Source organism: Triticum dicoccoides, chromosome 3B, assembly GCF_002162155.2.
Source record: "Triticum dicoccoides isolate Atlit2015 ecotype Zavitan chromosome 3B, WEW_v2.0, whole genome shotgun sequence".
NCBI classification, from domain to species: domain Eukaryota; kingdom Viridiplantae; phylum Streptophyta; class Magnoliopsida; order Poales; family Poaceae; genus Triticum; species Triticum dicoccoides.
Window position 1 is genome coordinate 401,212,491 of NC_041385.1, and position 10,848 is coordinate 401,223,338.

General features: G+C 49.6%; 1 pseudogene; it reads left to right on the forward strand.

The window, feature by feature from the left end:
* Positions 1-296: 296 nt before the first annotated feature.
* Positions 297-10,848, forward strand: part of LOC119279555 — a 22,797-nt pseudogene continuing 12,245 nt past the window's right edge.

Here is a 10,848-nt window from a genome sequence, read left to right on the forward strand (position 1 = left end):
AGGCCAGCAGTTGTGAAATATCCTTATCTTACCTCAATGGGATATTACGGTGCACATACAGATTGGAAGTCTTGTCTCCATTTATGCAGTTCACACGAGTAGAACACTGGTCGGCCAGTCGGCCCATTGGCTCCCTGCATCGGGCCCATGAACGCGAAACTCTAGCAAGTTTCGATTTGCGAGAAGCCCCCTCCCAGTCCTGAAAAAAGAACCACCCTCCTTCTCACTTTGCTGGTCGACAGAAACCCCATTCATGCTCGCTCCCACCGCCGTCGCCGTCGCCGGAGCTTGGAGCAATGGGGCTCCAGGATATTCTAAAAATCATATACGCCTGGCTCCCGGTGTCTCCGTTCCCCGTCCTTCACAAGGTCAACCCATCCTCTGACCCCAACTTCGGCCGCGACGACGATGGCGAGGACCGAATCAGCAACCTCCCCAACGACCTCCTGCGCAACATCGTCTACCGCCTGCCCGTCAAGGACGCCGCGCGCACCACCGCCATCTCTCCCCGCTGGCGCAGCATCTGGCGCTCCACCCCGCTCCTCCTCAAAGACCGCCACCTCTTCTGGCAGGTGGACCTACGAGACGACATCGACTAGAGTGCCCTTGCCTCTACCGTCTCGCACGTTCTCGCCTCCCACCCGGGCTCCTTTTGCTGGGCACATCTCTCCTGAAACTTCATGGGATTCAGGGAGAAAGCGCTCGCCCAGTGGCTGCGCCTCTTCGCCGCCAAGGGTGTGGAAAGCCTCATCCTCGTCAACCGCCCCTGGCCCCTCGATGTGCTCCTCCCTCCGCCGCCTCTACCTTGGCGTCTGGCAATTCTCGGACACCTCTTACGCCACCCCGACGTCTTTCCCCACCTCCAAGAGCTCGACATTTGCCACACCTTAATGAAGGAGTGCGACCTCGAGTACCTGCTCGCCTGCAGCCCAGAATTCATAATCTTCGCGCTCATCGCTAGCTACGAATTTCTGTCGCGCGTCCAAATCAGGAGTCAAAGCCTCTGCTGCACGGTCCTCTAGTTTTCCATGGCGAAGGAGCTCGTGGTCGTGGATGCCCCACATCTGCAACGGCTCATCCTGTAGTGTTAGAGTTAACCTTGTTTGAGAAGTTGATGGATCAGTTAGAGGAACTCCAATGGGGCGACCCATTTCGTTCGCTGCCGTCCGTTTGGGTTGGCGCGGACACAAAAGGCGGCCCAATGCGTCGTCCCAAACGGACGCGCGTCCGGTTTTCATCCGCGGGCGACCCATTCCCAGCCCATTTCTGAGCCGGATTTGTGTCGGCGCGGACACGCGATGGACACGCGCACACTCGCCTTCTCCTCCCCGGGCCCGCTGGTCGGTAGCACATTGTCCTTCCCCCATCCAACAACAACCCTCGCCCGCCTCCTTCATCGCCGATGCTGACGCCCATTTTTGCCGGTGACTCTACTAGCTGTCGGCGCCTCCACATCCGCCCAGCAACGCCGCCCACTCCCACGTTGCCCGCCACCGTTGTCTTGCCGCCGAGGAGCCAACTTCTTCCCACCCCCGCACCCCACACCACACAGCCGTCCCCGACCAAGAAGCCGCCTCGCTGCCCGGCCAGATCCTCACCAGCATGCTCGTCGGACGCCAGCCCACTCGTCGGGCGCCGGCAGGGCAGCTAGCTGGTCCGTGCGTGCTGTGACTCCCTTCGCCATCCGTCTCCCTCGTCGACGCTCGCAAGCTGTTCGACAGTTTACCAAGGTACAAAATGGACTCCGTCAATGAGTTCTTTTTTCACAATTTCCTTTGCGACTCCGATGTTTCGCCGTCCGATGACGAGAAGGAGATATTGGCTGCCGTGTTGGTCCATCACCACCTCAACAACCGTTGGCCGTTGTTCCGTGGCTCCATTCTGGGCCACCTTCCGGAGTTGAATCGCAACCGAGAGAGCAGGCATTTCCTTCTTTGGAAGGACTACTTTGATACAACAAACCCGTTGTTCAAACATCAAAAATTCCGCCGCCGTTTTCGTATGAGTAGGCATCTTTTCAATCATATTAGAGTGGGGGGGGGGGTCGGCCATGATGACTATTTCGAGTGCAAAGATGACGCCGTTGGCAAGATTGGTTTTTCTCTTATCAGAAATGCACTGCTGCCATCTGAATGCTTGCATACGGAGTGCCTGGTGATCTCATTGACGAGTACGTCCGTATGAGCGAGTCTACATGCCTAGAGTCCCTGTATAAGTTCCTCAAGGCTGTTATTGATGTGTTTGGCCCTGAGTACTTGAGAGAGCCGACTGCTGAAGATACAACCCATTTGTTGGCGATGAATGCCAGTAGGGGCTTCCCAGGGATGCTTGGCAGCATAGACTGCATGCACTGTGAGTGGAAGAACTACCCTTCTGCTTAGCAAGGGCAGTATAAGGGCCATGTCAGGGCTTGCACTGTCATACTAGAGGCCGTGGCGTCTCAAGATCTCTGGATCTGGCACTCTTTCTTTGGCATGGTAGGATCACACAATGATATCAACGTGCTTCATCGCTCGCCTGTGTTTGCTAGGCTTGCCGAAGGCAACAGCCCATCGGTGAACTTTATTGTCAACGGCCACAACTACGACAAAGGATACTACCTGGGTCATGGTATCTCTCCTAAGTGGACCACTATTGTCAAGACAATACCCAACCCTGTCGAAGAGAAGAGGAAAATATTTGCCCAAGAGCAAGAGAGTGCTAGGAAGGATGTCGAGCGTTCCTTTGGTGTTTTGCAATCTCGATGGGGCATCGTTCGGTATCCTGCTAATACCTGGAGAATGCAGAAACTTTGGGAGGTGATGACTGCTTGTGTGATCATGCATAATATGATCGTAGGAGACGAGCGGCCGAAACATCTGTACGATCAAGGGTTTCAGCATCAGGGTGAGAATGTTGTCCCTGAGCATGGAGGAGCGGCAATGTTTGAACAATTCACCCAATTTCATCAAGACATGCGTGATTGGTAAACTCACATGCAACTGCAAAATGATTTGGTTGAGCATATGTGGGCTCATGTTGGCAACCAATAGATGTATCTTCTTTTATTCGTTTGCAAAACTATGCGAGACATTTTTATTTTTATTCGGCTTGTAATAACTATGCTATTTTATTCGGTTCAAACTATGCAAATTCATCAATGCAAAATAGGGCGGCCATCCGGCCGCGCCGGCACATATGGGTCGGCGCGTTGGGCGCGCTGCCGACCCATATCTAAAACAGGGCGGACGCCGGGAGGGCGGTCGACCCAAACGGACAAAAAGCGGACGAAATCGCCGTCCGTTTGGGTTGTTCCATTGGAGTTGCTCTTAGTGCATGCATGCATGATTTGTTAGCTATCAGCCAAGTCATGTGGCCGTTGAAGGATAAGCTACATGAGTTGTGTACGTGGGCGTGCACATAGCTAGATTAGTTAGTGCAGGGGTTGATTGGACATGGCCGTGCTTGTAGGCCGTGGCGTTAGTGGGTTAGTGGCGTGAGTTTTGCATGGCCTGAGTGCCTACCTTCGTGTATATATATTGCATTGAGTAAATGGAAACAAAAGCCGTGAGGGCACAAGCAAAAATGTAGCCATTGTGAAAGCCAAGGAAGAGAGCCCACGGCAAAGCATGTTTGTGTTCTTCCTTGGTATGTGTGTGTGTGTGTTCTTGAGTTCCACCATTGTGTGTCTGTGTGTGTTCTTGAGAGAAACCACAAGAGATTTGAGAGAGGAGGAAGAACAAGCAGCGCTGCGAGAGGCGGCGCCGACAATTGGCATCAGAGCCTTGTTGATCCAAGGCGGTGGTGGAGGCGCGGCGAACTTCATGTGAGGTGGAGGTCGGCGGGGCAAGGTGGACACCGTTGGCGGCACGATGCTGCTAGCGGCTGGTGCATGTCTCCATCATCGTCGAGCTGCGTCATGAGCGCGATGGAGAAATGTATGCTGCCCAGTAAGTTGCGTCACCGGCAGCAAGGACGTGATGGCCATGGAGCGGAGGACATTGCCATAAGGAGTTCCATGTTTGAGTTGTCGACAAGGTGCGTCATCATCGACAACATGGAGGCGAGTCACCGGCGAGTTGTGTCACCGGTGACAAACATGGAGGTGAGTCACGGGCGAGTGCGGCACTGGTGGCGAACATGGAGGCAAGTCACCTGCAAGTTGCGTCACCGGTGACGACCCTGAAGGAGAGTCATCGGCAAGGTGCGGCACCGGTGGCAAACATGCGGCAGCGAGCGTGTCGCGGTCGCACACCCGTGGTGAAGGTGTAGGAGGTGCACCTCTTATTGAAACCAACGGCGACGGCGACAATCGGCGTGACAAGATGGCATTGGCAGACATTTCTGTGTTACACAATCGACATTTACGACCATGGGATTCAAGAGAGGAATAAGTGACAACAAGGTTAAGGGGGTGATTGTTAGAGTTAACCTTGTTCGAGAAGATTGATGGATTAGTTAATGCATGCATGCATAATTTGTTAGCTATCAGCCAAGTCATGTGTGAAGGAAATATGCCCTAGAGGCAATAATAAAGTTATTATTTATTTCCTCATATCATGATAAATGTTTATTATTCATGCTAGAATTATATTAACAGGAAACATGATACATGTGTGAATACATAAACAAACTTAATGTCACTAGTATGCCTCTACTTGACTAGCTCACTAATCAAAGATGGTTATGTTTCCTAACCACAAACATGTGTTGTCATTTGATTAACGGGATCAGATCATTAGGAGAATGATGTGATTGACTTGACCCATTCTGTTAGCTTAGCACTTGATCGTTTAGTATCTTGCTATTGCTTTCTTCATGACTTATACAAGTTCCTACAACTATGAGATTATGCAACTCCCGTTTACCGGAGGAACACTTTGTGTGCTACCAAACGTCACAACGTAACTGGGTGATTATAAAGGAGCTCTATAGGTGTCTCCAAAGGTACATGAGTTGGCGTATTTCGAGATTAGGTTTAGTCACTCCGATTGTCAGAGAGGTATCTCTAGGTAATGCACATCACTATAAGCCTTGCAAGCAATGTAGCTAATGAGTTAGTTACGGAATGATGCATTACGTAACGAGTAAAGAGACTTGCCGGTAACGAGATTGAACTAGGTATTGAGATACCGACGATCAAATCTCGGGCAAGTAACATACCGATGACAAAGGGAACAACGTATGTTGTTATGCGGTTTGACCGATAAAGATCTTCGTAGAATATGTAGGAGCCAATACGAGCATCCAGGTTCCGCTATTGGTTATTGACCGGAAATGGTTCTCGGTCATGTCTACATAGTTCTCGAACCCGTAGGGTCCGCATGCTTAAGGTTTCGATGACAGTTATATTATGAGTTTATGAGTTTTGATGTACCAAAGTTTGTTCGGAGTCCCGAATGTGATTACGGACATGACGAGGAGTCTCGAGATGGTCGAGACATGAAGATTGATATATTGGAAGCCTATATTTGGATATCGGAAGTGTTCCAGGTGAAATCGAGACTTTACCGGAGTACCGGGAGGTTACCGGAACCCCTCGGGGGCTTAATGGTCCTACATGGGCCTTAGTGGAGAATAGGAGAGGAGGCAAGGGCTGGGCCGCGCGCCCCTCCCTCCTAGTCCGAATAGGACAAGGAGAGGGGGGAGGCGCCCCCCCTTTCCTTTCTCTCTCTCTCCCTCCTCTTTCCCCCTTCTCCTACTCCAACAAGGAAGGAGGGAGTCCTACTCCCGGTGGGAGTAGGACTCCCCTTGGCGCGCCCCCTCCTAGGACGGCCGCCCCCTCCCCCCTTGCTCCTTTATATACGGGGGCAGGGGGGCACCTCTAGATACAACAATTGATCTCTTGATCTCTTAGCCGTGTGCGGTGCCCCCCTCCACCATAGTCCTCCTCGATAATATTGTAGCGATGCTTAGGCGAAGCCCTGCAACGGTAGAACATCAAGATCGTCACCACGCTGTCGTGCTGACGGAACTCTCCCTCGACACTCGGCTGGATCGGAGTTCGAGGGACGTCATCGAGCTGAACGTGTGATAGAACTCGGAGGTGCCGTAGTTTCCGTGCTTGATCGATCGGGCCGTGAAGACGTACGACTACATCAACCACATTGTTCTAATGCTTCCGCTTTCGGTCTATGAGGGTACATGGACAACACTCTCCCCTCTCGTTGCTATGCATCACCATGATCTTGCGTGTGCATAGGATTTTTTTTAAATTACTACGTTCCCCAATAGTGGCATCCGAGCTTGGTTTTATTCGTAGATGTTATATGAACAAGTAGAACACAAGTGAGTTGTCGGCGATACAAGTCATACTGCTTACCAGCATGTCATACTTTGGTTTGGCGGTATTGTTGGATGAAGCGTCCCAGACCGACATTACGCGTACGCTTACACGAGACTGGTTCTACCGAAGTGCTTTGCACACATGTGGCTGGCGGGTGTCAGTTTCTCCAACTTTAGTTGAACTGAGTGTGGCTACGCCCGGTCCTTGAGAAGGTTAAAACATCACTAACTTGACGAACTATCGTTGTGGTTTTGATGCGTAGGTAAGAACGGTTCTTGCTCAGCCCGTAGCAGCCACGTAAAATTTGCAACAACAAAGTAGAGGACGTCTAACTTGTTTTTGCAGGGCATGTTGTGATGTGATATGGTCAAGACATGATGCTATATTTTATTGTATGAGATGATCATGTTTTGTAACCGAAGTTATCGGCAACTGGCAGGAGCCATATGGTTGTCGCTTTATTGTATGAAATGCAAACGGCCTGTAATTGCTTTAATTAATCACTAAGCGGTAGCGATAGTCGTAGAAGCAATAGATGGTGTAAATGACAACGATGCTATGATGGAGATCAAGGCGTCGCGCCGGTGACGATGGTGATCACGACGGTGCTTCGGAGATGGAGATCACAAGCACAAGATGATTATGGCCATATCATATCACTTATATTGATTGCATGTGATGTTTATCCTTTATGCATCTTATCTTGCTTTGATTGATGGTAGCATTTTAAGATGATCTCTCACTAATTATCAAGAAGTGTTCTCCCTGAGTATGCACCATTGCGGAAGTTCTTCGTGCTGAGACACCACATGATGATCGGGTGTGATAGGCTCTACGTTCAAATACAACGGGTGCAAAACAGTTGCACACGCGGAATACTCAGGTTAAACTTGACGAGCCTAGCATATACAGATATGGCCTCGGAACACGGAGACCGAAAGGTCGAACGTGAATCATATAGTAGATATGATCAACATAGTGATGTTCACCATTGAAAACTACTCCATCTCACGTGATGATCGGACATGGTTTAGTTGATTTGGATCACGTGATCACTTAGATGACTAGAGAGATGTCTGTCTAAGTGGGAGTTCTTTAGTAATATGATTAACTGAACTTAAATTTATCATGAACTTAGTACCTGATAGTATTTTGCTTGTCCACGTTTGTTGTAGATAGATTGCTCGTGCTGTTGTTCCGTTGAATTTTAATGTGTTCCTTGAGAAAGCTAAGTTGAAAGATGATGGTAGCAATTACACGGACTGGGTCCGTAACTTGAGGATTATCCTCATTGCTGCACAGAAGAATTACATCCTGGAAGCACCCGCTGGGTGCCAGGCTTGCTGCAGATGCAACTAACAACGTTAAGAACGTCTGGCAGAGCAAAGCTGATGACTACTCGATAGTTTAGTGTGCCATGCTTTACGGCTTAGAACCGGGACTTCAACGATGTTTTGAACATCATGGAGCATATGAGATGTTCCAGGAGTTGAAGTTAATATTTCAAGAAAATGCCCGGATTGAGAGATATGAAGTCTCCAATAAGTTATATAGCTGCAAGATGGAGGAGAATAGTTCTGCCAATGAACATATACTCAAAATGTCTGGGTATAATAATCACTTGATTCAACTGGGAGTTAATCTTCCTGATGATAGTGTCATTGACAGAATTCTTCAATCACTCCCACCAAGCTACAAGAGCTTCGTGATGAACTATAATATGCAAGGGATGGACAAGACTATTCCCGAGCTCTTCGCAATGCTAAAGGCCGCGGAGGTAGAAATCAAGAAGGAGCATCAAGTGTTGATGTTCAATAAGACCACCAGTTTCAAGAAAAAGGGTAAAGGGAAGAAGAAGGGGAACTTCAAGAAGAACAGCAAGCAAGTTGCTGCTCAAGAGAAGAAACCCAAATCTGGACCTAAGCCTGAGACTGAGTGCTTCTACTGCAAGCAGGCTGGACACTGGAAGCGGAACTGCTGTGACGCCCCCGATTCAATCGTACACTAATCATGCACGCAAACGTGTACGATCAAGATCAGGAACTCACGGGAAGATATCACAACACAACTCTAAAACATAAATAAGTCATACAAGCATCATAATACAAGCCAGGGGCCTCGAGGGCTCGAATACAAGTGCTCGATCATAGACGAGTCAGCGGAAGCAACAATATCTGAGTACAGACATAAGTTATACAAGTTTGCCTTAAGAAGGCTAGCACAAACTGGGATACAAATCGAAAGAGGCGCAGGCCTCCTGCCTGGGATCCTCCTAAACTACTCCAGGTCGTCGTCAGCGGGCAACACGTAGTAGTAGGCACCTCCGGTGTAGTAGGGGTCGTCGTCAACGGTGGCGTCTGACTCCTGGACTCCAGCATCTGGTTGCGACAACCAGAAAGAAAGGAAAGGGGAAAAAAGGGGGGAGAAAGCAACCGTGAGTACTCATCCAAAGTACTCGCAAGCAAGGAACTACACTACATATGCATGGGTATAAGTGTAAGGAGGCCATATCAGTGGACTGAACTGCAGAATGCCAGAATAAGAGGGGGATAGCTAATCCTGTCGAAGACTACGCTTCTGGCAGCCTCCGTCTTGCAGCATGTAGAAGAGAGGAGATTGAAGTCCCCCAAGTAGCATCTCCAAGTAGCATCTCCAAGTAGCATCGCATAGCATAAACCTACCCGGCAATCCTCTCCTCGTCGCCCTGCGGAAAAGCGATCACCGGGTTGTCTGTGGAACTTGGAAGGGTGTGTTTTATTAAGTATCCGGTTCTAGTTGTCATAAGGTCAAGGTACAACTCCAAGTCGTCCTGTTACCGAAGATCACGGCTATTCGAATAGATTAACTTCCCTGCAGGGGTGCACCACATAACCCAACACGCTCGATCCCATTTGGCCGGACACACTTCCTGGGTCATGCCCGGCCTCGGAAGATCAACACGTCGCAGCCCCACCTAGGCTCAACAGAGAGGCCAGCACGCCGGTCTAAACCTAAGCGCACAGGGGTCTGGGCCCATCGCCCATAGCACACCTGCACGTTGCGTACGCGGCCGAAAGCAGACCTAGCCTAGTGGCGTTCCAGTCCAATTCGGCGCGCGCCGCTCCGTCGCTGACGTCTGAAGTGCTTCGGCTGATACCACGACGTCGGGATACCCATAACTACTCCCACGTAGATGGTTAGTGCGTATAGGCTCGTAGCCAGACTCAGATCAAATACCAAGATCTCGTTAAGCGTGTTAAGTATCCGCGAATGCCGAACAAGGACAGGCCCACCTGTCTCCTAGGTGGTCTCAACCTGCCCTGTCGCTCCGCCACAAAGTAACAGTCGGGGGCCGCCGGGAACTCAGGCCCACCACTACCTGGATGGAGCCACCTGCCCCTTCAGCCCCCATCTCCAAACAGTATCGCTAGTAATGTAACAGTGTAAAGTATATAGTATATGCCCGTGATCACCTCCCGAAGTGATCACATCCCAGTAGTATAGCATGGCAGACAGACAAGAGTGTAGGGCCACTGATGGAACACTAGCATCCTATACTAAGCATTTAGGATTGCGGGTAAGGTATCAATGACTGTAGCAGCAATGACAGGCTATGCATCAGAATAGGATTAACGGAAAGCAGTAACATGTTACACTACTCTAATGCAAGCAGTATAGAGTAGAATAGGCGATATCTGGTGATCAAGGGGGGGGCTTGCCTGGTTGCTCTGGCAAGAAGGAGGGGTCATCAACTCCGTAGTCAAACTGGGCAGCAGCAGCGTCGGTCTCGTAGTCTACGGGAGAGAAGAGGGGGAAGAAACAATGAATACAATGCAAACAAATGCATAATGATGCATGACATGACAAGTAACGATGCTAGGTGCGCCCAATCGCGGTAGTAGGTGATACCGACGAAGGGGGGAAACATCCGGGAAAGTATTCCCGGTGTTTCGCGTTTTCGGACAGATGAACCGGAGGGGAAAAGTTGCGAGTTTGATAGGTTAGGGGTGTGTGGCGGACGAACGGACCGCGCATCCGGATTCGTCTCGTCGTTCTGAGCAACTTTCATGTTGAAAATATTTTAATCCGAGTTACGGATTAAAAGATATGATTTTCTAAAGATTTTATTAATTTCTAGAATTTAATTAATTCGAAAAATGGATTTATGACATCAGCATGATGTCATGCTGACGTCAGCAGTCAGCGTTGACCGTTGACCTGGTCAACCTAACATGTGGGTCCTGTGGGTCCCACCTGTCATTCTCGGTTTAGGTTAATTATAGATTAGTTAATTTAGTTACTATTTATTTAAGCTAACAAGTTAATTAGATTAATTAATTAAGGTTAATTAACTTAATTAATTTAGTTAATTAATTAATTAATTAAATTTATTTTTATTTTAATTATTGTTTTATTTATTTTTATATACTCTTTTTTTTCATTTTCTTTTTTAAGTCCCAGGGGTGGGGCCTGCCTGTAATTGGCTCTAGGGGGCCTAGCGGGTTCGGCGGGTTCGGGCGCTGGAGCGGACAACCGGCCAGGGCGACAGGGAGCCCCGCCCAGAAGGGCGCGGCCGCGCTGGCGGGTGTCGGGCGCGCCGGCGG